General features: G+C 37.1%; 1 long non-coding RNA gene across 1 annotated transcript in view; it reads right to left on the reverse strand.

The window, feature by feature from the left end:
• Positions 1 to 6386: 6386 nt before the first annotated feature.
• LOC124788073 overlaps positions 6387 to 25150 on the reverse strand; it is a 205865-nt gene continuing 187101 nt past the window's right edge. Inside the window, exons 3-4 of the long non-coding RNA XR_007016056.1 lie at positions 23882 to 23919; positions 6387 to 6822 (exon numbers count right to left, since the gene is read on the reverse strand). This is a non-coding gene — a long non-coding RNA (uncharacterized LOC124788073). The remainder of the gene's footprint in view (positions 6823 to 23881; positions 23920 to 25150) is intronic.

Consider the following 25150-nt stretch of genomic DNA (forward strand, 5'->3'; position numbering starts at 1 on the left):
ATGTAATAATTATAGCAAAGATTTAAACATGCATGTTGTGTTGCAGCAGTAACAGCAGCAAGCAAGCTCACTTCTGGCATCAATTAGCGAAATGACAACAACATTTGTAACATAACATTAATGAGGGAAATTCTTATCTCGTTGCTGAAGAAAAGTTGGAAGCAGCTCATAAAACTCTTTTTCTTCTCATACTTGCTCAAGACTATGCAGGGAATATAATGCCTTCTGTGGCAGACGCTAACAGGAGTGTGCAATACAATAAAAGGAATTTCTTTTTCAATTTACTAATAATAAATTAACTGTAAGGGTACAAAGTGTATGGATGAAAATAACACTAACAGTCTACACTGTGTCCTGGAAAGGCATATGGTCCACACCAAGACAAAGTATCACCCACTGGAACATATGTAAGTGAATACAACTGATTTTCATTATAACTTAATAAACACATGGACATAAGCAAGTTTTTAATATCAAAAAAACATCCAAAGTGGTGCTCAACACTGAAATATTCTTGTGCAGTGCTGGAGTTGATGACATGCTGCTGATGAAAACATGGAAGTAATTGGAAACATTAGCCATCTGAGGATGAGAATGAATGCCCAGAATCTGTTATGAGACTGAAATAAATCAATTTAAATGTACTTGTCATTAGTTACAATATTAAGCAACAACCATTAGATGGGAACAATGGCAGAAGGGTGTCCACAATGAGGAAATCAAAGAAAAACTGGGGATGAACTCTATAGATGTAGCAGTCAGGGCGAACAGGCTTAGATAGTGGGGTCATGTTACACGCATGGGAGAAGCAAGGTTACCCAAGAGACTCATGGGTTCAGCAGTAGAGGGCAGGAGGAGTCGGGGCAGACCAAGGAGAAGGTACCTGGATTCGGTTAAGAATGATTTTGAAATAACAGGTTTAACATCAGAAGAGGCACCAATGTTAGCACTGAATAGGGGATCATGGAGGAATTTTATAAGGGGGCTATGCTCCAGACTGAATGCTGAAAGGCATAATCAGTCTTAAATGATGATGAACCATTAACAGCTGTTGAGTTCATGAGACACAGAATTGATAAAAACAACACAATATTGTAACTTTTTAGGGAAAACAGCTTTAGAAAACTGAGAAATCTGTACCAAAAAGGAAAAATAAGATGCAATCAAGTTCTCTAAAGAGCAATACAGCTTGTAATGAGAATACTGCATGCTGTTAATCATTGTGGGATCAGTCCTAACAGTATCTTGTGTTGATTAGTCTCTGGAAACTATTTTTTACCTTTGAGAATACCAGTCAAACACTAAAGAAGATTACCTATGAGCAATGACAAATTATGCTCAATACAAACACACTTTGATTTTCAGGTGTATGGTCAGAAACACACAAATTAGACATGGCACCTTCAGTTGGGACTACTGACTCAACAGTTCAGTACCTTGAGACATATTAATAATCAGAGAAATGAATGAGGTATGTCTACACAATCCAGAACAAGGATGACATGTCAAGGCTTTTCAGTAATGATGCAGGACACTGACTTATCCCCCGTCCCCTCCCGTTAAGTACATGTAAAAAATTACTACTAAGAAAACTGGCACATTTCTGAGACAAGGATTGCTTTTCACTGTATATGGAATCAATCCACAAGCTACAATTAATGTAGAAACTGTGCTTTTTGATGCCTGGCAATTGATAAATTTATCAATGGCACCAAGATTTCAGTGGCTGGAATGTTTCCACCAAACTGTCTTAATATTGTGGCATATTCATTTTCCAACACTTGTACTAATGGTCCTGCAGCTTATAAATCAGTGAAGGATGAATGTCAGCCTACCTTGTAACTTCAGCTTGTCTTCTTCCTGTCTCCAGTTGCACACCTTTACTGATCCAGAGGCATGTGTTAACTTCTGATAACAGCCACTAAAACTATGAGGCCTTACAGTACCCAATATCGTACACGTGTTGTGGAATATCATTGTCACTTGTGCCTCATGAAAGTTTTCTGATAAGTGCTTTAATGTTTTTCTGGAGTATGGATTAGCCTGCACTTTCCCAATTGTGTTGGCTCTGCCAACTGTTTGGCTCTGCTGAACTTACTTCTCTTTCCTTTTTTCACTCCTTAATTTACGGCAAAAACAAGCATGTTAAAACAATGCCTCACTCACTATTTGAAAATAGTACTGACAAAGTCTTTCCGCTATTTTCAAGGGACATGCAATCATAATATTATGTTGCCTGATTTAATTAACTTCTCAGGCAGTACTGAATTTATTTTATCTTATTTCAAAATACTGATTTTGGGACATCATATCCCATCATCACATGGGCGTGGCATTATGAGTACAACAATCAAAAGTATGGCTTTTTTCACCATTTTCAGACCACATCAAACTCCATTATCTCCCATGTGCACTGCCAACAGTCTGTGCTTTCCATTCATCTTACTTAAACTACAGTGGTGATTCACCATGTATGATATTTACGACACATTTTATTGCTACTACTTCAATACAAAAGAAACAAGCTGAATATTAAAGTTGAAATGGCTCCAGCCTTTATGATGGTCACTGATGGCACAAGACTTCAAGCAATCTGAATAACATACATTGGACTAAGCATAAAAAATATTAACCCATGTAGGCCATGTCTGTTATTAATAACTGTCAACTGGTATGTATCGATTATTTATAGAGGTCAAGTGGCTCATATTTCAGAGTAATTACCAGTTGAATAACAACTGTGTATACAGGATAGCTGCATATATGCATTCATAAATGTAACTGCAATATCACACACAATTTCTTTGTCAGCCTACAATTTCAAATTCTGGGGCTATTAAACCTCTGCTGTCATACTTCAGCACTTTCACAGATAAGAATCACTCTGTTATAAACACTTAAGTCAAATGTTACAAGACAAAAATTTGTCTTCATCATGGGTTTTGTATTTCTACAACACAAATCCCTCATGTACTTTGTTACCCATACTTTGTCCTGTTCTCTGTCTGTTATCTTAGTACAAATATTGCATTCCATTATTCCAGTTTTAAAATTGGATTTTTGTTTGCCATCATCTTCACCAACAGACCACTTAACCTGCCGCAGTTACACAGATCATCTCTTTCTGGGGGTTGCCACACTGTCTTTCTGAGGGGATGTAACAGTTACATTTGGTACATAATTTTCACTTATTCTCAGTTCATGTTTCAACCATTTACATTTATATTCATTAATTTTGCCTCCTGCAGAACACATGTCTACTACTTTTCTGGTGTACTCAATTCTTATGTCGTCTCTTTTGGAGCAGCCCTTAACTCTACTTAAGAATCACTTCTGCTGCTTGGATCTGGGATTTATCTCAGAGCTTAATCTCCAATGTCTTGCTCCCACACAACAGAGTTAACACAGCTGATTAAATGGAGTCTCTCCCACAAAATGCCATGGTTTTAGTTTTTGTCATCCAGATTTTACAACCACATCTTTCAGAAATTTTAATCATCAGATGAATGGATTCGTGCAGGTCATGCAGATTGTGTTCTGGTGACTTAGATGAATCCTTGGTGTCATTCCTGCTTTCAATGCTCAAGCCACATCATCAATGTGTACAGGTAACAGTACTAGTGACAAACTGCAGGCTTGTCAAGCCGTGTGCTATGCATGGTGTTTCCATAAGAGCGTGCAAAATTAACACGACATAGATGATGCTCCAATAAACAATTTCAGGTACAAACCTGGAGTCAGATGGGCCAGCTTAAAGAGATAATAGGAATAAAATTGCATAACTGTGAACTTTTTTATTTACATCAGTTAACTAAAAATACCATCACTGACACAATGAACATACCATTTATACTACATCTTACAAAATGTACTGAAACTGATGCCCATCAACAGCAATGCAAGCATGACATCAGCAAACAAGATTCTGATGCATCCTGACAAATATCCGTGGCATGCTTCGAATCACATCATGGGCAACTACAATTCTGGCAAACTAATTAAATATTTTATACCTGGGATTCACAGTCCACAGAACTTTATAGAAGACATCATATTTACGCCAGTGACTGTAACACTTTCTTTATTTCACGATTTCAATTTCAGCCATAGGCCATTATCAAGTGAAGATGTTATGGCTATTATTTTTAGGTTGACATGGCCTAATAGCCATAACATCTTCACTTGATAGTGGCCTAAGGCCAAAATTGCAATCATGAAATAAAGAAAGTGTTACAGTCACTGGCGTAAATATGGTGTCTTTTGTAAAGTCTGGCAAACTAATTCTATTTCCGTATCCACTGGGGCCTCATACACAAGTGACTTTCCACATCCCCACAGGAAATAATCAAGGGGATCCACGTCAGGTGACTTTGCAGGCCATGGAATAGGACCTCCCCTTCCAATCAAGCAACTAGGAAATACTGTACCAGTACTGCACCACTGTATTGTACTGTATGTCTCTGAAAGGCACTGAGCAGTTAATGGATCTGTCATTGATTCATAGTATTTTCTGTCATGGGACAATGTAAATGTTACACAACAGAGTCACCTTATGGACAAGTAAAGTAAACAAAACCTGCAGCATAACCTACTGGTAATCAGGCTCATCCTAGTTTCCTTGCAGGAAATAAAGGATTTACATGCATATTAGTTGTAAATAAGATAGAAAAAAGTAATGTAGACAAAGTGGTAGACAAGTTTAATTCCATATCTCCTTAAGTTGGCTTCTCCAACCCCAAGTTCCCTGCCTCGGATTATTCAATGACGCATTCTCTATGTCTTGTTACATATTTGCATGTTCTTATGGAAACACCTTGTATTGTTTTGAGTTTATTATCCTTGTAGGTGTTATTGTCTATTAAAACAGCAGTGCATTCATAGCTATAAGCAGGTTCAACCAAGGAGAACAAGTCTCAAACAAGGTACATATGAATTGGAAGGAGAGACAGCATTGGTCGTATTTTTATGTTTTATTAACCACATAATCGATTTTCGGTCACTTAGTGACAATCCTCAGTGCTTTAATATACAATTTAAATTGGTAGGCACTGGTGTCAACAAGCTTAGAGTTTGTGATCGCTCTAAGCTTGTTGACACCAGTGCCTACCAATTTAAATTGTATATTACAGCACTGAGGATGGTCACTAAGTGACCAAAAATCGATTTTGCGGTTAATAAAACAAAAAAATACGACCAATGCTGTCTCTCCTTCCAAGTATATCCATTATCTGGTCGTGGTGCACAGGACACTCCATGGAGTCGCTAGTCAATACATATGAATTGTCTCTGACAATAGGGTAGGGAGGATATGGGTTTTTGTTTGCAACTTCTGAAATTATGAAATAATGACACACCTACAAAGCAGAGGTCACTAATTAGTGCAGTGATAGTTAAGAGAGAATATTTCTGGCTCCTGGTAGTTGATGAAATTTTTGTTATCAGTATCAGCCACAAAGGGAGGAGAGTATTAGTTGTAAAGTTTCTGATAACCATATCTTGTGCAAATGCGGGCGGTTACATTCCGTACATCTTTCAATAGTATCCTATGTAGTGAGAGAATGTGACACTGTCCATAAAGAGCCATTTGTTGGATGAGGGCATTAAACAAGGCAGATCCCTTGCCATTAAGATTTTGTACTATCATTATATTTCATCCTCACCATTTCTTTAATGACGCACTCACAAATAAGACAAAATTATCTTGCAGAAGCATTCATCACAGATATCCACCTGTTAGAGATATATTTTGTATCAGGATGGAGACAGACATTGGCCTATCACTTCCACTAGCACCTTGTCCAAGGCAGAAATGTGAAATTTCTGCATTATTCCCAGTCACTGACCTCACCGTCACTGACCAACTTTGATGAAATAACACAAAAGAAAAAATTTCTATTCACAATTCTGCATGCAACAGCTACAATAACAACTACTGCTTTTATAATTTTCTGTTAAATTTGTTGAAGGGTGTTGGAAGCTGAGATTAAACATTAAATCATTCAGAAAATTGTACCTACCTTAACTTATTTCCATTAAGCCTACTAAATATCCCCACCCCTACCCAATACTTTCCAACCACCCTCTCTCTTTCTTGGCAATATTATCAAAAATGTTTCTCCTTCAAAAAGAAACACACAGACAATGCATAAAAGTATTGAGTTCTCTCTCTTGGATTCCATCTAAACTATAAAAAATTCAAACTGGTACAGGTATCAATTTCATTCAAAGAACTCCAATACATCTTTTTGTTCACATTTGTATAGGCAGCTCTTACAAAATTTTATATTTTCCTGTAGCACTTCTGATCTGTGAATAAATGCAACTACAGTAAGTTATTAATACCACTGTATACATAGGTAAATCATTCATCCATAATTATGAACTGCTCAAAGCTCCATAAGTTCAGTTTATTATCACCATTCAATACAAGCATTACGAAGTGCTACAGGCTGATCTTACATAAAACATATTTCACAATTGAATTTGAGCACATGCAGTAATTTGCATTTTCAGATAATCTATGGAACATGGAACTAATTATAATTTTCTTTTGCAGATTCGTTACTCTCCTCCAAATGTAAATTTTTTATTTTACAATAAAATAATTATTTCTGAGTTCTTAAGCTGTGTAAGACACTGTCCAGTTATTATGTCTCTTGATAATATGGGCTCTCAATATATATCTTCGTTTGTACTTCATTCGACAGTAAGGACACGGGAACTGAGGTTCCTGCCCACATTCATATCTAATGTGCCGTATCAATGTTTTCTTTGTCATGTAAGCTCTGCCACAAATATGGCACACGTAATTACCCCCAATGTCTGAAATAAAATTAGGAAAGATAGTTAGAAAACATTTAATATCCTCAGTATTATTATAATAAGACAGCAGACATCTTAAAAGCTAGACCAACATGACAGCTGTCCATGTTCATATACTAAAAAAGCAATGCTAATACTGGTACACCTACTCTAGTCATCTCTTTGCATCAGAACTGCATCAGATAAACACGAAAATTTTAACATGATTATTAGGTCCAGACATTCATTTTCATAGGAATATATTAATGAAATTATGTAAGTAAAACACACGAATGTCCAGATGTTTAATAGATCAAAAATCTCCGATCATTGCACTGTACACACTGACAAATATCCTACATTTAAAAATTTATCAACAGACAAAAAATGTTAGCATACTTTACAGACTATACTGCCAGCTGTACCGTGAGAATTTCTGGGACAATGCACAAAAAATCGCAACAAAAAATTCTGCTAATGGATATACTACAAATGTTTGGTAAAGTTGATGACGACTCATTGTATAGAAGCCTCTTCAAGAAATTCAGCAGCATTATTGCTCTCGAACAACATTACATTTGCTTCTTAATGGCATTTCCAGTGAGTAAAGAAAGGTAGTTTCTACTCAATCATGATCACACAGTTAGAAATTATGGTATAAAAGCTGTTTCAAAAAATAATTTGCATTCCTTATTCTATATTGAAATCTATTCTGGTGAAAAAATTAAAACTCATTCACTGATTGAAAGTAGGAAACTAGGAACCCTCAAAAATTTAAAAATGTAACTGAATTTTATTGACCACCACTCTAGCAAAACCCTGGGCGAATGGAATATTCCCAATACACTCACAGTTCACAGACAGCCACTTTCCACAGACAGCCACTTTCTTTCAACAAGGAATCTTTCGTATTCATGTACTCCCGAAATATGAGTTTAAAGGCTTATGTAGCTAAATATCATAACTGGGAGGGAAGTAGATCTTTTTCTATTTATTAAATATGATATACACCTGCATCCATTTTAAGTTTAAATATAGTGAAACAATAGCACAGCAATTTTCAGTGATGGAAAACGGATGGTCTCTTCTCTTTGCATTTGTTGATCCATCTTGGGCCCTCATTGAACTTCTGCTGTCTATGCTACACAGTATATGAATATAATAGAAGGAAACATTCCACGTGGGAAAAATTATATATAAAAACAAAGATGAGGTGATGGATGTGTGTGTGTGTGCGCGAGTGTATACCTGTCCTTTTTTCCCCCTAAGGTAAGTCTTTCCGCTCCCGGGATTGGAATGACTCCTTACCCTCTCCCTTAAAACCCACATCCTTTCATCTTTCCCTCTCCTTCCCTCTTTCCTGATGAGGCAACAGTTTATTGCGAAAGCTTGAATTTTGTGTGTATGTTTGTGTTTGTTCGTGTGTCTTTCGACCTGCCAGCGCTTTCGTTTGGTAAGTCACATCATCTTTGTTTTTTGATATAACAAAGTATTTAGGATGATATTTGCATAAAAGAGACTGACAGAGTGAGATAACTACTAAGAATGCCAGTACCAAGTTTCTGAAAGCACTGTATAAAACAACTATTACTACCATTACTCAGATATGTAACAAAAAATTGTCTGTGTCACTTAAAGCTAGAAGCTATTACAACTGCAAAGCTAGAAGCTATCAGAAGGGAATTCAACAAAGAAAATAATATACATCTACAGTGAGGACCTTCTTTTTGTATCAGTAGGACATTAGCACTCCATGTTTACAATTCTATTTCCAGCACCACACGAACAATCCAATTATCTACTGCATTTAGAATTACGTATGCAGCAATTATTCCCACGCAGGCATACAAAATAAACCATACATTGTCTACATTAAAAGTATATGAATAAAACATTTATGTGATTTCTATGGGGGTCTCTATGAGCAGATTCTTTATTAAAGAAAAATGAAATATTATATGAAGAGTAAAATTTAGCTTTTAGTAGTAGTAGTAGGAGGAGGAGGAGGAGGAGGAGGAGGAGGAGGACTTCACAATACAATTACTTTTTTGCTAAGAAATCGTTTACATACATGGTGCCTAGTGAAATGTACGTGAGTATAAAAATCCAAGAGGCGTAAGACTGAGCATCAGTGCCATACTTTCACCCATGGCATGTTCAAGAGCAGAAGCAGCAACCCACAGCAGAAAATGGGCTACTCCATAAAGAAACATCTTAAACTGTGTATTCTCCACCATTGAGATAAAATGACATCAATCCGTGTTACCCTGCCAAGAGGTTTGGAGTTAAGACTTGCTTCATAGTAAAGTCATTAAGAAATTTGTTCCACAACCTATCATTCCCTTGTCAGGTGAAAATTTCTTCTACTTGGATTCAATCAGGTTGAAGTGTCATCACACTAGTGAGCACACAGTCAGTGAAGAACAATAATAAAGTAAGAACACCTGCCAGGAAACGGAGGCTATGTTTACCACTCACCACTCCCCCCACCCCATCCCCTCCGCACTCAAGGAAAGGAAGAAAATATGGTGTAGTTCTTCTTTCGAGAAAAGATTTAAAAGTCGGTATTACGTACATTTTTAACAGAGTCGGAATCAGAACATTCTTATGGCTACTTACAAGTTGCCACTAATCTTCCAAAATATTGAAAGTACTCCACATCCCCATGTCTACACCCCCCCCCCCCCCACACACACACACACACACACACACACACACACACACACACACAATGTAGGACTTGAAAATCTTGGTGCCCAATCTCAAAACAGAGTCAATCAAGCACAGACATAGGCAATTGCTTAACATACAGGACAGCTCTCAGCTGTCTATAGAATTAGAATGTACAATAATAACAACTGAAAACCATTATCTTTCTTAAGTGCAACATGCATCAAAAAAGTATTCCCTCAGTTATTAATGTCATGTATGTTCACTGCAGCAACAATCATCAGTATTACTTTAATGTAGTATTTGCTGTTCCCATAAAACTAAAATTCAAGCAAATCACCCACAACTAAAAGCACTCCACAGTCAGTGTCTGATTCCATATATTCCTACCCTTTCCTAAGTATATTTATGATTAGGTATTTAAGCTATTTATGTGCCAAACCAGACTGAATAATGCCTAGACAGGACTCCAGCTAAATTGGCTGTAATTCAAAATTGGTGAGCGCTACATAAAAGCCATAATAACCGCATAAACAAGTAGGAAAATATGTGCTGATGTATCACACTTGTATGAATTGAACTATTTACTTGTATTTCTTATTTATAACAGTTGTACACGAGGCATCATATCATGATGTTAATATGTCAAACAAAGGAAAATAAAGGACGGAATAATATTATTTTATTAGAATTATTAATTTATTATAATTATTCATTTTACACGACTGAAAACAGGCGTAGTATGGCGACAACTGCACCAAAACGCTAATAAAGGTTGCAGAATTGTTGCAACAACCATAGAAAGGTTACTGACAAGGCTTCAAGAGCAACACCCAGCAGCAATACACCAAAGCAAAACACGAAAAATGCCGACTAGCGGCAGGAGAAGGAACATCAACGACTATAACTTGTTGCTGGTGCTCACTAGCAGCAGCGGAAGGAGCTAAGATGAGTATAATTCGAATGCTGGTGCATTAATGCGAGAAAATTGGGAGACCACGTTATCTCTGGATAATATTTATCGGCAAAACAGTCTATCCTGAGTTATCTCAGGACAGACAGTTAAGAGGTTAATTACTTAATGGAAAGCTATTATATCTTTTGTATTTTGAGTGAACAATATATATATACATGTGAATTTTAAAATTGTTTGAACAATATATATACACATCAAAAAAAGTTTTGCATCACCTCGGTTCCCAGAACTTCTGAAGATAGACATTGACTGTGGATATTATATCACAGACACAGCCCCTTTGACAGTTCAGAGAGGTCACTAAAGCCGCCCAAAGATGTAAACAACCATGCATGAGCAGTGCCTATTAGACAGAGGGGGTCCGACAGCTGACCAGTTCCAGTCATTCCACCAGGAAGGAGGTACACAGCTTGTGTTTTCTGTAGTTCAACCATGCCTAGACGGTCAATATCATGATTCAATCGCATCCACATAGTAACTTTGTGCCAGGAAGCGCTCTCAGCAAGGGAAGTGTCCAGGCATCTCGGAGTAAACCAAAGCGATGTTATCCGGACGTGGAGGAGATAGAGAGAAACAGGAACTGTCGATGACGTACCTTGCTCAGGCCGCCCAAGGGCTACTACTGCAGTGGATGACCGCTATCTATAGATTATGGCTCGAAGGAACCCTGACAGCAACGCCACCACGTTGAATAATGCTTTTCGTGCAGCCACAAGACGACGTGTTACGACTCAAACTGTGTGCCATAGTCTGCATGACGTGCAACTTCACTCCCAACATTCATGGCAAGGTTCATCTTCGCAACCATGACACCACGCAGCACGATACAGATGGGCCCAACAACATGCCAAATGGACCGCTCAGGTTTGGCATCACGTTCTCTTCACCGATGAGTGTCGCATATGCCTTCAACCAAACAATTATTGGAAACGTATTTGGAGGCAACCCGGTTAGGCTGAATGACTTAAGACACACAGTCCAGCGAGTGCAGCAAGGTGGAGGTTCCCTGCTGTTTTGGGGTGGCATTATGTGGGGCTGATGTATGCGGCTGTACGATACGTGAACGCCATCCTCCGACCAATAGCGAATCCATATCAGCAGCATATTGGTGAGGCATTCTTCTTCATTGGCGAGACACTTGTCTGCATGGACGACAATTCGCACCCCCATCGAGAACATCTTGTGAATGACGTACTTCAGGATAATGACATAGCTCGACTAGAGTGGCCAGCATGTTCTCCAGACATGAACCCTATCGAACATGGCTGAGGTAGATTGAAAAGTGCTGTTTATGGACGACGTGACCCACCAGCCACTCTGAGGGATCTACACCGAATCGCCGCTGAGGAGTGGGACAATCTGGACCAACAGTGCCTTGATGAACTTGTGGGTAGTATGCCATGGCAAAGACAGGCATGCATCACAGCAAGAGGACATGCTATTGGGTATTAAGAGGTACTGGTGTGTACAGCAATCTGGACCATCACCTCTTAAGGTCTCGCTGTATGGTGGTACAACATGCATATTGTGGTTTTCCTGAGCAATAAAAAGGGCGGAAATGATGTTTATGTTTATCTCTATTCCAATTTTCTCTACAGGTTCCAGAACTCCCGGAACCGAGGTGATGCAAAATTTAATTTGCTACTGTATTAACTATATTAAATTATTTGTTACCACTAAGTTACCATTTTGTTTAACTTACTTTGCAATATATTCCAAAATTTTTGTATGTGATTGGTGCTTACCAGATAAAGCCTAGTTTAGATTGCTGGGTGCTATTATTAGCGCATATGCATAGTGGCAGACGATGTACCACTTAGGCTGCAGAGCCACACATAGCCATCAGTGTTGTTCACTTGCCCAAACTGCAATAAAATCCTACATCCAGTTTGAGAACACAGACACTACACAATGTGAAATATTTTCTTGAAAAGGTGGTCACAGCTTACTTCAACCAATTTTGAGAGGCCAGCACAAATCAAGGGTTGAGTCCAACAAATGTGCTACCTGCAAAAGGTGTTTATGAAACTCTGACAATGGTTCCCCTCACAAAATTATTCCAGTACTATTGATAAAACCTGTGCATGAGTAGAGAAACATGAGTATGCTAATAAAAATGATTGAGGCAGAATAAGATAATATATAATTGGGACAGGGCAAAAAGTATTTGCAGATACAGTGAAGGGTGCAGAGAGAAGGAACACTAAAAGACATACTTAAAGAAATAGAGGAGTGGTGGAAAGAAAAAGTTGGTGGTCCTTGACTCGCAACCAGACCCAGAAACCTGGAAATGGACAATACAGAAGAAGTAACTCTTAAAAATTAAAGAGAATCTAGAATCACATACATTAGGTTTGTGCCATCCCCCAGGGGACCCCCTTAGAGGAAAACAGGTTGATTTCATACAGAACTTTTAAACACTGTTGCATAATAGTCAACAACATCTTTCATAAAATACTTGCCTCATGTTAACTGCAAATTTATTCTTGTGAAAGATTTCCCCTTGCCTTGGAGTAACATTTATGTGACAAGTGCTCCATGATACTCTAGTACTAATCATTATTCTATAACTTCTGAATATTGGGTGTGAATACAGTCACTGCCAATACACACACCCTACAGTTGGATGTAATGTTGGAAAAACAAAATGGAAATGTTACTCATAAATTATAACAGAAGAAATAAATGAAAATTCCAGCGTATCCAAGAGAACTGATGATTATGGGAAGTTAGTATTAGTAATTGAAGGAGCAGCTAATGAAAGTATCCCTTCATGAAGATGCTGCACAGGCATGCAATCAGCAGTTGTCTAGTGGAACACAAACTGTCCCAAGACCGTAGCAAAGTGAAGATCAGTTGTTATTACAATAAAGGAAGAGACTAATGCTAGATTTTTTTTAACAATACAAACGAATAGAATTAGAAATAAAAATATTTAAAAACACCCTAAAAAGTAAATCTGGCTTCAGATCATAAGATGATATGTTCAGATGTTTTAGAAGTAGCAAATCAATTAGAGAATTCATCGAGATGAGAGCATTGGTTTGATCCATTCCTGGTCAGTATTGCACCACCTTTGACCCATAACAAAGATGCTTATTTTCATGAAATAGAGCATGAACTGTATATCCCTTTTACAGAAAGGAACTTTATTATACCTCAAAGTACTCACTCAGTACATCACCATGTATCAACAGTATACATTATATCATGATGCGAAACTTGCCATATGAGGCACTACCTGTTCTATATAGGTTACACTACATGGGTGTGAGGTCCAATACCTCAAGACTGGATGATTAAAATTTTAATTCTTATTTGTAACCAGACAAAGATCCTCTTATCCCGTCCCCTACAGATCGGTAGTTTTATCTCGAAAGAACAGTAAAAAAATATTAGAATGGTGGATAGAGAGGAATCATATTCTTTCAAGACCCAGTTTGGATTTTTAGAAGGGAAGAGTGCTCTTGATAACACAGGAATTTGGACAAATGATTCCACAGGGACATTCACAAATAAATGTCTTCTTGTTTTCAGTATTAGGTGAAATAGCTGGAGTTTATGACAATTCGGAAATCACAGTTTTGGCAAGAAAGCATGTTTCTGTAAAACATATTAGTGGCTGTCAGCAAGAAGAATCTATGTAAAATACAATGGCAATACCACTGGGGCTTGGATAGTTGACAGAAGTCTTCATCAGTGAGCAATCCTAGCCGTCTCCTATACATAGGACGAAGATCTTGATAAGTGTTTCTCGCCATGAGTAACCACCTCAAGATTCTCTGACAACCAGCCTGTATTTGACAGATTATTCCAGTGAAAGAACAAAATAATAAATTATGTATCAGGCTGTATCAAATCATAGATTTACATTGAATGGGAATGGGCTGGCAATAATGCCACAAATAACCATCAAAAATCGTCATTACACGAAGAAGAGTTCAGCACTGCTACAATATTATGAATCCTGGTGGATAAATACCCCAACTAGGAGTTCAGGCATGAGAATGGACTCAAATCTAAACTGAAGACCTCATATACTGTAAATGAATTTTCTCCTAAAGCGGAAACAAAAGATGGGTGCACTGAGATGTGTAGCTGGAATATGGTGGGGACCTCACATGAAAACTCTGCTCACTTTGAACTGAATTATTCTTGGATTATGGAGGCATATTTCATGATGATGCTGTAAAAAATATGATATCCAAACTGGACAGACTTTAGTATCACTGCATTTGAATATATACTGGAAACATTCAATCAACACCTATGAATACACTTCTTTTTCAGGCAGGACAACCTGCACCGAGTATCAAGAGAGAAAAATGTGCAAATAAATTCATACTCAAATGAATGTCACAAACCGGACACTCTTTAATCAACTGATTAATGAAATATTGATCACACATTTAAGAATAAAACAATTTCAACAGAAGCTGATGATTATGAAAATGCTTGAATGGTGGACCTGACTGAGATAAAAACAAACCAATATACTGTAATGTCATACAACATATATTCTGCAAATCTGAAAATTTAAATCAGTGTTTGGATCAGTACCATCCTCCAGGATTCAATGAAGATTTATACACATGGTTCAAAGACTGCTGATGGCAATGAAGTATGCTGTACAAAACATTTTCATGCACTATATTTACCTTTTCCATATTTCCATATTCCAACTGATAGGGATAGGAGGTTGGGTTGGGTTGGGTTGTTGGGGGAAGAGACCAAACACTGAGGTCTTCGATCTCATTGGATTAGGGAAGGATGGGGAAGGAAGTTGGCTGCGCCCTTTCAAAGGAACCATCCCGGCATTTGCCTGTAGTGATTTAATGAAATCACAGAAAACCTAAACCAGGATGGCTGGACATGGGATTGAACCGCCATCCTCCCGAATGCGAGTCCAGTGTGTTAACCACTGCACCACCTCGCTCGGTATTTACCTTCCCTTCAGTATATTCTCTACCTACGGAGACAACTATGTACTACATGGAAGCCATCGCAATTGGAGTAGCAGTAAAATATGACAGATTCTGCACACGAAGCAGTATGGTGATACAGTAGTAAAGAAATCATTACGGACGGGAAGCAGGAATAGTAATGCATTTTTTTATGGACTACAGGACACAGTAGCATTTTTCATAATGACACAATGGACAGATTAGTGAAACAAGCCACGAGCTTAGCTGAAATCTTAAATTATAGGCTTTATTGCCAAGAAATGCTGAGCTTAAATAATGAAAAAGTGAGAGACAATTATCAAACACAATAGAATCGAAAGGAATGAAAATGCCTGGCTGCAACCTAAAATAGCGTTACCTCCATCGTTTATAACACTTATGTTCCTGCTCTTCAGTCATGGCAAATTTCCAGTCCACTTGTTCCAAATAGAAATGAAAGAATTTCCACTATGTGATTTATGTAACGAAGGAGAAGACATGAATCATCTATTTTGTGCACAATATGCAAGATATAACCACAATCATTTATCCAATCACTATTTATGGCAGAGATTTCCCTTCCATCATCGGTTGCAGTCTTGCTGTCAACCAAAGAGAACTGACTTTTATTACATGTAATTTTCAACTACTTTAATACAAGGTGACTTCATGTCAAATCATACAGGTGATGTCAACTCATAGTCATGAATTTCTCCGGAAAAATATATATTAGACCTCTACATCATAAGTGCTATGAAATAAAGTACTTTCATTTTATCGTAATTTTTGTAAATGGTAAGGCTCTTTGAAAAACGTATATTTTGTAAATAACTTAAAACAGTAGAGAACAAAAAGAAATGTAACTAATAATCCGAAAGTACTGAAGACCTGGCACATGTTTTACATTAAAGCTCCCTCTTAGTGTATTGAAATTTAGTTGACATCTGCACACTTATGGGCTTTCTTTAACTTACAAATTTAAGACAAAAAAATGACATTTAAGTTAATTTTTCCACTTGAGAAATTTCTTTTTCTAATTTGGAAAGTCACAGAATGCTATCTTTTCTGTCATATTACTAGATATTACTGATGTAATTATGAATAGTATCTTCTCTGGCCAGCTAACTGTATTATGTAAACATTTATTACCGAAAATGTAAAAAAATGCATTTTACAAGATTTTATGATCATTTACTTGAAAACCCCTATCCGAAAGTTTTTAAGAATTATACAAAACATTGTTTGGTTAATGCGTTAGTAGTCAGGGCAAACACAGTGGGCAATATTTTACTGTGTAAAGTCTTAAAAATTTTTCAACATTCTTCATATTTCACATCACTGAATTTCTAGTACACATATGCATGTTGGCAACACTGTTTTCAGCACTCTCCTGTTTATAGCAAATGAGTGAGAACTTACACATAAACCATCGAGTTTTGTTTGAACTTTTTGTTAGATACTATTTCAGTGAGGAAATACAGTAGTGCAAGAGTGAGGTGTGCGGACTGTGAAAAAGACACAAGAAGGTGGTGTTTAAGGAAAATGAAAAACACTTCACAGTTGTTGGAAATCTGTCAGAGGTATTGCAGAATTATCTTGGTCCTCAAGTAACGGTATTTGCATCACATCCACATTTATGTACCTGGGTTTGAAGTTGCTGATGAATTGAATGTTAGCATTTCTGCTGCAGCCCCTACTATATCCCCCCTTAAACATCCAGGAAAGGTAAGAAGCACAAGAAGAAAACAGCATGCAAAAGTAAAGTGGAAGAAAGTGAAACAAGTTTTACACAAGCAACATCTTTAAAACTTTGTGAAGTGTATAATGTAAACGCACTTTGTGCAGAACCTGAAGACAGTGATATGTGCCTGAAATGGGATGTGTGGTTTCAAAACCTGAATACGGTTCTTTCAGCAGCCACCTATACTGAGAAAGTACAGTTACTGACACTGATACCAGGTAGCTACTCTAAGCAGCAAATGTAGAAATACATACCCACTTCCTCACATTATTTGATTTCAAAAGCTCATAAAATAAAGAATGAGAAAGGTATTTGGGAATGCCCAGATTCTTACTGTGGGCATCCGCTGCAAGATGATATGCTAACTGTTGCTTGGAATATTACCTAAGTGAGTAGGCAAAGTCCTAACCAGGCTGTGTTATCTCTGTTAGTGAAAATGGTGAAAAAGGTAAAAAGATACATGAAACAATCAATAAGAGAAACAAATCTCCTAATGAAAAAGGAGAACCCAAATTTAAAAATTGGTCTCTCAAAATTCTACTCCTCCATTATTATTATTATAATAACAGCACTAATTTGAAACTTCTTTGTTTTGCCGTAAGCAGTGTCACATGAAGGAAGTACACAGAGATGGACCTGATGTTTTTGTGTACACATCAAGAGCTGCAAGATAAATGTTAGTTGCAGCAGTATGCAATGTGTCCTGGTGCTGAAGTGATGACAGCAGAAGCATTACACTTTCAGGATACTGACAATGATGTAACCTATGCATTGTGGGAGAGAGGAGAGTTAGTGAAAAAGACAGCAGAGCCAGAGAAGTTGCTTATAGAGGTTAGGCACTGGGTCATGAAAGGAACAGCTCACTATCATATCCAGAGGATTTAGTGTCAGGCCATAGCAGAGGTAAAGTCAGCTATATCCCCAAATACTGACACATCAGTTCTTCATTCTGACTTTGCTGAGAACTGGTCTGTTGCTTTGTAGGATGAAATTTAAAGTTACCACTTGCACACTTCACAGGTATCAATATTCACATGTGTTGCTCACTTCCCTGGAACATCACACTGCTTTGCTATTGTCAGTGATGATCTCATTCATGACAGTGCATGTACAGTACATTGTCAGACTGATAATTGACGACACAGCATCTAGAGGCCGCAGATTTTCTAAACATTTGTATGTGACTGATGGCGCAGCATCTCATTTTGAAAACTGCTTTCAGCTTTATGATCTTGTCAATACTGTAGTACAAGAATTAAGACAAAAAGATTAATAGTTTCAGCAACAGGCCATGGGAAAAGTGCATGTGATGAAGTAGGAGGTCTCTGTAAACATCCTGCAACAAGATTTAATCTTCAGCATGAAGCTATTGATACTATAAGAGGTGCTGCTGGATTTGTACACACCAATTCAACATCAGTAACAAACACGAAACTCTTAATTCTAAATGGAAGTATATTAAGGGAATTCTGTTTTTAAAAAAAGAGGGACGAGTGGTCTGCTATGAAGTCTGTGGTAGGAATTCAATCAAGTCATTAGTGGGTTGCATCCTGGAGTGGCAAATACATTGCAAGAATGGTTTTCCATGAAATGCAACCTGTTACAGTGTGCGAAATGCAGAGACCCCAGTGTACATTAGAAGACTTTGTAGTGAGCCTTTCATTTCTTGTGTGTATGACAATCAGTGGTGGGTTGGACATATCACAAGTCTCTCTCACGAGCTGTAAGATAGAACCGTCTCCTTTACGACACCTCATGGTCCTGAGAATGCTTTCAAATGGCCATCATCAAAAGATCAGAGTGCAGTTCCCATTTCCCAAGTGCTGCTCTTGTTGGATCATTCTTGTCCATGTGCAAATTCAGCTCGGCTATACAGGTTCAATGAGAAGCAGATGAAAAAACAAATGAACTCTTTTCAACAGTGCAGCGTTGATTTTAATTCATGGCAAGTCACGAGGAAGTAAAATCGTAACAGAAGACAGTAATAATTTGAGAATATCATAAAAAGAAATATGGGTATAAACATTCTATATCCCATTTTCGTTATAAAATGCTTTCAAACAAAATTATGAACTGTTTTCAAACTCCTTGATAATGTTGTAAAATAATTTATTTCAATTCAGAACTACCAGTTTAACATGACATTTACTTTAAATCAGCCATCAATTTAAATTAAGTGTCCTTGAGAGTAGAGCAACGTATACCTAAAAAATTTCTCACATTTTGTACAGACAAGTACTGCCCACTCTGACTGTACATTCCCTAAGTACGATCACCAATCAGTGTACCGTGAAATTTTTAGAACATTTAGGGTGGAGGTTTTTGAGAAAATTATTTCTGAGTAACCAAAAAAATTCAGATTCTTTTATCTTTATGCACAAATATTTTGACAGTTTAAGAATTTCATGGATTAATGTCTTGGCTGACAGTTGGCAATCCTTCCACTTTACCATTTCTCAAGACAGTTAAAATCCTGTGACTATTCATATTTTGTTACAAATATTCAGCGTGTGTGTGTGTGTGTGTGTGTGTGTGTGTGTGTGTGTGTGTGTGTGTGTGTGTGTGGTGTTGTTGTTGGCAAAGGCCATTGGCCGTAAGCTTTAAGTGTGAAAATCTTTATGTTGTGCCTATCTGTGAATCTGCATCTCCGCTAATGGTGAGTAGCAACTTTCCTTCTCATAATATTGTTACATTTCATCCTGGATTTTCCATTGTTTGAGTATTGGGAATAAAGTATTTATCGAAAATAAATTCAGATCTCAATCACTTTTGGTTTCTTTATTGCTATTTTTCGATTTTCCCTTACGTTACAACATTTTCACAAATACTCTCATTTATAGAGTCTGTAGCATTTTAACAAATCATCAGAACATCAAAATATTGTAGTTCTGGAGAAGTATAGTGGAAATTCAACATATACTTCTTTTCAGCATACTTTGAAATACTGATGACACATCCACTCTTGACCTGTATGATTTGGGATGAGTTCAGCCTATAAGTGATCTGTCTACTGACAGATACTGTCCACATGATGTGTAAATCTTTTGTATGAAACTATGGGGTGTGGTTTTCATGATGAAATTACTTTATCCATAGCTTATTGGTAGTGTCATGTTTCAATAACTTATTTGTATCATTTTTTAAGGGAATTAACACTGTGTGTTTTACAATAGCTATTAAGAATGATAGTATTTTAAGTATATTAACACTGTAGGAAAAGACAGATTGCTGCTCACCGTAAAGAAGACATGTTAGTTGCAGACAGGCACAGTTAAAAATGACTTAAATAAAGTTTTGAGCCGCAGCTTTCATCAGTGAAAGAGTGACACACACTGTTCATAAAAGGTGTGTGTTTCTCTTTTGTGTCTTTTAATTGTGCCTGTCAGCAACTTAACGTGTCTTCTTTACAGTAAGAAGCAATCTATCTTTTCCTAAACTGTTGATGTTCCTCCCTGGAGTTTCCATTGTTTGACTATGTTAAGTGTGATGGGTGTGTACATTGCAGCTGCAAAATGCCAGAACAAAAAACATACATCTACACAGTAACTGGTAATTATGTTTATTAGCTACAACAGTCAAAGCGAGCATATAATGGTAGCTGAGTGTGACAAAGAGGGACAATCACTACTAACCATTAGGGTCTTTGAACAATGAATTTAAGCCCAACACAATTAATTAGAAACAATGTCTTCAGAGTTTCATCTGGCACTAAAAACAATACAATGAGGAGTACTAATGCATTGATTGAGACAGACAATCTTGAAACTACAAAGGTCCATTATCACTATAAAGCGTCAGTTTCAACTACAGTAGAGAGACATTTCAACCATTACACAAATTGTTTCTCTCATACATATTCTTTCTCCTTATATTCTGTTTTCTTTCTTGCAGTCAGTTTTAAAATAAAACATGAAAGTTGTATTTATGGCTTTTTGGCTTACGATTATGATACTACTGCAGAATATGAATTGTGTAAAACTTTGTAATCTCACCCATTTACAGATTAAAACTATGCAAAGTACATCAATGAAGCTACTATCCTCACTGACCCAGCAGCAGGAGAAGTCTCTCACACCGTACATATATCAATGATCCCAACCAAATTACCCATTCTTCTTAAGCTAGGATAATTCCCAATCAAGGATTCGTTGTCAATAGCAATAAACAATGCTCAAGATTACAGAGAGAGAGAGAAAGGGGGGGGGGGGGGGGGAGATGGGCAGAAAGTGGGGAAGAAATGGATGTAGAGAGAGGGAAGGGAGAGATGGACAGGGAGAGGTGGGAGGAGGAGATGGAGGAAGATTTGGGGGGGGGGGGGGGGGGGGGATTGAGAGAGGGAAGACAAGTTGATGGACAGAGAGAGGATGGGGAGAAAGAGGATATGGATACACAGAAATGAGAATGAAAATTAAATCGTATATCCAACTGCCATACGTATTTAGCAATTTTGATGCACTTTGAACATTGTTGTGTCATGAGAAACCTTGTAACTGTGCGGTACATCAAAAAATAAAAGAAGATTATCCACAGTAATGTAAATTATGTACAGTTTTAATCAATTTATCAATGCTCAATGACGCATGTGCTCAATAAACATGCATCGTTGTCCTGGGCATTTGACATTTACACTTTTATAGTCGTTTTGTTTTTGCACATCATCAATTATTGAATCATTAATACAATTCAACCAAAGCATTTAGATGGATTATCACAATAATCATATCTGGAAAAACACAATCAACCTCAAATGATGCACAGCAAGCTGATGAAAAGACGAAAATTCAATTTAAAGTTTAATGAAAAGTCTAAACGCAAACAAATACGGTCCTCATTAAACCTGTGGCCATATACATTTGTTGAATCCAAAATACATTGTGTCACATTTTAAATGCTCATGATGACAGTAGTAAATAAAAATGCAGCTGATGATAAAAGTTTATTGCAGTTTCGACTGAGTGTGTTGTCTTTTGAACATGTATAATCTCATCTGAATTACAAATTCAGCAGCATCCCACTCTAGTCAGTTTCATATTGTGTCATACTTTTGGAACAATAAGAATAGCTTCAATTTCAAAAAATAAACAATCAAATAATACATCTGTATGTCCTTGGACAGAGATACCACAATCTATTTTGCAACCAAATTTTTCATTCTGTATGTCTTTTCATTCTCCACATTTAATTTATCACAGAAAACATTCTAAATGAAAAGTATCTTCCACACCCGGAAGAGGTTCCATGGCGATACCATAGCCGAATGACAGTGCCAGTATCATAGATTTACATTAGCAGAATAACTCTGTCAGTGTCATCGAGACATATGCAATAGGGCAGCACCCGTTTGATGGAGAGGCAATACCTATCTATCTTCCTCAGCACTTTATTTGCTAATGGTACAGGTAATAAAATTTTTCATAAAACAATGAATGATAAATTAAATAGCAGATGCAAACACAGAGCCTGCACATTAAATAAATGGTGTCACAACAATGTAAGTTTCTCTATACAGAAATCAGAAGAACATCGCTTATACAGTAATACAACAAATATTATATTGTGGGTAGATTATTGGTGCAACAACTATCCATCCTGCACAGAAAAGTAAGTTCAAAACAACAGAAAAGTTAATATCCATATTTTCATAACAAATATACTCTCTGCTAATTGTTTTCAGAAATAGCAAAATAAATAATAATAGCAATAAGGCATAAAATGAAATATACAACAACAATAACTTGTCACATTGTTCTACTGTGGTTATTTTATTCGATTACTTCACACACATCTTGTAATATACTGTACATTATACTTGTTTGTGATAGAAATAAATGGTATGACAGTAATGTGTGGTGGGTGGGATTGGGGGGGGGGGGGGGGGGTAGTTTATAGCATCAGTAAATAAAGTGTGAAGTCAGTACTTTTACAATCAAAGCCTCACAGTACCTCCGCCATTTCAAAAATCGATAAACTCTAAGTTTACATGCATTTTAAGTCACATATTTTAGACAGATTTACAAAGCATATATAATCTAAATTATACATGTTACTGCATCACTTTCTCTGACTATAAAATCAGTTTCATAAAACAATTATACATTGTGTCAGTATGTAATGCATAAATAACTGCTTTATTACTTTAACAACTTTACAGTTTCTATTACAATGTAAAAGGTTATATTCATGCATGCAGCTACCATAAACTTTTTTTCCTTTGGCAGAATGTGTTTACTATCACGCTCTGTGAAATGAAGAAAGTCAAGGCACCGAACAGCTCACTGATGTGTTTATGTTGACTCCAGTCCACATTCTCTTCTGGCAATGCTTATTGCACAGACACAATTACACAACATAAGCTATTCTTCTCACAATTGAGAAACTAGTTCAAAAAGATTACTATTAAACCTATCTGAAACAAAAATCAACACACACACAGTGACGCAATTACATTGCTACTTTTGTTATGAAAGAACATCTGCAAGCTGATGTCAACTGTGTCTAGTTGAAAATAAATGCTGTAATGTTTCATTTCAAACCAGAAAGTAACAACTGAGTCATGCTGAACATAAGAAAGAATATAAACAACACTGTAACAGAATGTAAATCATATGTTATTTGCAACCAAAGATTGACAAATTAATGATTAACACACTATTTTGAAAAAGAACAATTATGATTTGTAATTGGCAAAAGCAAGTAAGTGTGGAAGTATGGGAATCAATAAAGAAAAATGAACTAATGAATTGGGCTTACCTCTAATAAGCTGCCTTAACCCATGACTCTCGATTGGTCTGCAAAAGAATATTACAAACATTAGACAATGTATGAAACAATACTTCAGTTGTCACAGAATTGATGCACAAGTGCAAGTAGGCATGCATCCACACACTGTACATAACAATATTTGTAATGCAGCAAATATCTTTTCATTAAAGCATTCAACAAATTCTGAGACAATCAGATGATGCAGTTTTTTGTGTGATCAAACTGACTTTTCTCTCCACCCAAAACCAATGTACAATGGACCATTACAGTACAAGCAAAGGTGTCTGTCTGTGACATAATGAAGTAATTTAGCACCCACAAAATAAAATTAATTAAAAGTAGCTTGATTACCACACTGAAAAGAGAGCACTCCTTTCATGTTGCGAAATGGAATTTGGAATGTTGCATGGCAATGGTATAATCAGAAATGGTAAGTACTGTTTCACTGACAACAGCAACAGGATGGGCCAGAAGAGTGGGAACAGTTGCAGGGGATGTTCCTAGCCCCAGTTGTACATTGAATAAGATCGTCACCGGCCAGTAAATGGGTGTATGAACACCACCTCAACATTAGCTATACTGTCACTTTCGTGATCATTAACATATTGTAAAGTGTCAAGGAAGCTGAGATGTACTTCTCATAGCCAAAGTTAGATGTAGGGCCTGATGTGCACTCACCACCTTATGACATCATGCACTGCATATAATGAACTCATCATTTGATATGGACTAAGAAAAACTTAGAGAACTTGTACTTTCACAAGTTTTGTACAAGTAGCTTTCTAGATTCCAGAATGGCACATGTGCTGCCCTGAAACCTACAGATATATTAAAACTGTGTGCCAGACCAGGACTTTAACTGATCTACCCAAGCATGACTCACAACCTGTCATCACAGCTTTACTTCTTCTGCCATACCTCATCTACCTTCCCAATCTGCAGCTAAGCCATGCCTTCACAGTGCCCTTTCTTCCAGGAGAGCTAGTCCCACAAATTTAGCGGGAGAACTTCTGTGAAGTTTGGAAGGTACGAGATGATGTACCGGCAGAAGTAAAGCAGTGATGATGGTTGTAAGTCTTGCTTGACTAGCTCAGCTGGTAGAGAAGTTGCTCATGAACAGCAGAAGTCCTGGGTCCAAATATTGGTTGGGCACACAACTTTAATCTGCCACCAAGTTTCAGATTTCAAGTTATTTTCTGTTTTTCAAATACTGTGAGTCCTCTGCAAATGACAGCCAGAGACAAGAAATTTATGGTT

The sequence above is a fragment of the Schistocerca piceifrons genome, chromosome 3 (assembly GCF_021461385.2).
Source record: "Schistocerca piceifrons isolate TAMUIC-IGC-003096 chromosome 3, iqSchPice1.1, whole genome shotgun sequence".
Lineage (NCBI taxonomy): Eukaryota > Metazoa > Arthropoda > Insecta > Orthoptera > Acrididae > Schistocerca > Schistocerca piceifrons.